The 2,559-nt window shown below is 43.1% G+C and overlaps 1 non-coding gene across 1 annotated transcript; it reads left to right on the top strand.

Annotated features, from left to right (window-relative positions):
- Positions 1-945: 945 nt before the first annotated feature.
- On the top strand, positions 946-1,049 carry LOC127745113 (small nucleolar RNA R71). Its single transcript, XR_008006309.1, has one exon. It is a non-coding gene; the product is annotated as a small nucleolar RNA R71 (small nucleolar RNA).
- Positions 1,050-2,559: the final 1,510 nt, after the last annotated feature.

Raw genomic sequence — 2,559 nt, 5'->3', positions numbered from 1 at the left:
TCATCAGGGCTCATGAATGGCAGAAGTAAATTCAATGGAATCTCTATGGTCTTAGTGTGAGCCTCAGATTCCCATGGTTCCTCATTAGGGAACTTATTGGAGGCTAGTGAACGTCCATTGAGGCCCTCCTCAGTTGTGCTCACTGCCTCTTCCTCCTCTCCAAATTCGGACATGTAGGTCATGTTAATGGCCTTGCACTCTCCTTTTGGATTCTCTTCTGTATTGCTTGGAAGAGTGCTAGGAGGGAGTTCAGTAATTTTCTTACTCAGCTGACCCACTTGTGCCTCCAAGTTTCTAATGGAGGACCTTGTTTCAGTCATGAAACTTTCAGTGGTTTTGATTAGATCAGAGACCATGGTTGCTAAGTCAGAGTGGCTCTGCTTAGAATTCTCTGTCTGTTGCTGAGAAGATGATGGAAAATGCTTGCCATTGCTAAACCTGTTTCTTCCACCATTATTGTTGTTGAAACCTTGTTGAGGTCTCTGTTGATCCTTCCATGAAAGATTTGGATGATTTCTCCATGAAGGATTATAGGTGTTTCCATAGGGTTCTCCCATGTAATTCACCTCTTCCGTTGATGGGTTCTCAGGATCATAAGCTTCTTCTTCAGATGAAGCATCCTTAGTACTGCCTAGTGCAGCTTGCATTCCAGACAGACCTTGAGAAATCATATTGACTTGCTGAGTCAATATTTTGTTCTGAGCCAGTATGGCATTCAGAGTATCAATCTCAAGAACTCCTTTCTTTTGATTTGTCCCATTGTTCACAGGACTCCTTTCAGAAGTGTACGTGAATTGGTTATTTGCAACCATTTCAATCAATTCTTGAGCTTCTGCAGGCGTCTTCTTCAGATGAAGAGAGCCTCCAGCAGAACTATCCAATGACATCTTGGACAGTTCAGATAGACCATCATAGAAGATACCTATGATGCTCCATTCAGAGAGCATGTCAGGAGGACACTTTCTGATCAATTGTTTGTATCTTTCCCAAGCTTCATAGAGGGATTCACCTTCCTTCTGTCTGAAGGTTTGGACTTCCACTCTAAGCTTACTCAATTTTTGAGGTGGAAAGAACTTTGCCAAGAAAGCATTGACTAGCTTTTCCCAAGAGTTTAGGCTTTCTTTAAGTTGTGAATCCAACCATATCCTAGCTCTGTCTCTTACAGCAAAAGGGAATAGCATAAGTCTATAGACCTCAGGGTCAACCCCATTGGTTTTGATAGTGTCACAGATTTGCAAGAACTCAGCTAGAAACTGATGAGGATCTTCCAATGGAAGTCCACGAAACTTGCAATTCTATTGCATTAGAGAAACTAATTGAGGCTTAAGCTCAAAGTTGTTTGCTCCAATGGCAGGGATAGAGATGCTTCTCCCATAGAAGTCGGGAGTAGGTGCAATAAAGTCACCCAGCACCTTCCTTGCATTGTTGGCATTGTCGTTGTTTTCGGCTGCCATGTCTTCTTCTTTGAGGATTTCTGTTAGGTCCTCTGCAAAGAATTGTGCTTTAGCTTCTCTTAGCTTTCGCTTCAAGGTCCTTTCAGGTTCAGGGTCAGCCTCAACAAGAATGCTTTTGTCTTTGCTCCTGCTCATATGAAAGAGAAGAAAACAAGAAAATATGGAACCCTTTATGTCACAGTATAGAGATTCCTTGATGTGTCAGAGGAAACGAAAAATAGAAGGAAGAGGTAGAAGAATTCGAACTTATCAAGAAAGATGGAGTTCGAATTGTGCATTAAGGAAGAGTGTTAGTCCATAAATAGAAGGATGTGAGAAGAGGGGAAGAAATTTTCGAAAATTAAGCAAGAGATTTTAAAAACATTTTGACAAACACTAATTGATTTTTGAAAACTAAGAGTGGAAAAGAAATCAAGTGATTTTTGAAAAAGATTTTGAAGTTAGAAATAAAAAAGATATGATTGAAAACTGTTCATACCCTGACCGGGGTCCTCCAACTCGGCAAGTCCGTAAGAGGTCCGACCTTGTCCTAAAGCTCACACCTAAAGGTCGGACCTCGGACAAAGAGCAAGGAAGGCCCATCAAAAGGAACGCAGCCCAAACCTAAAGGCCGAAAAGGCCTAGAAAAGGCGGTTCCACAAAGATAGAGATAAAACTCCCAAAGATAAGATAAGATAAGAATATCTTATCCAGGGAAGATCGTTGCCAACTACTATAAATACACTGGAGCACCCAGGTATGGCATTCATTCCCAATCTACACATATCTGCTTGGACCCATGCTAACTTAAGCATCGGAGTGTCATTGCAGGTACAACCACCAACCATTCTGCATATCAAGCTCGGGTCACTGAACCCCCCACCTCGGGCCTTTCCAGACGACCGAGCTACACGTTTCAGGCAAACCCTCGGAACATTGGCGCCGTTGCCGGGGACCCTGGAAGTCATCCCTCTACCATGGCGGACAACCCTCTCAACGATGAGCACGCTGCATCTGAACAAGAGGACGAAATTGACACCGGAGAACGACCGGACAGCCCTCTATCACCACGCACTCCAGGAGGAAACAAACAGAATAGCCCAAAGACATCACTCCCAAACAAAGA

This window comes from Arachis duranensis, chromosome 2, assembly GCF_000817695.3.
Source record: "Arachis duranensis cultivar V14167 chromosome 2, aradu.V14167.gnm2.J7QH, whole genome shotgun sequence".
NCBI classification, from domain to species: domain Eukaryota; kingdom Viridiplantae; phylum Streptophyta; class Magnoliopsida; order Fabales; family Fabaceae; genus Arachis; species Arachis duranensis.
The sequence above is the reverse complement of the archived record's forward strand: the minus strand, read 5'-3'. Positions and strand labels throughout refer to the sequence as shown.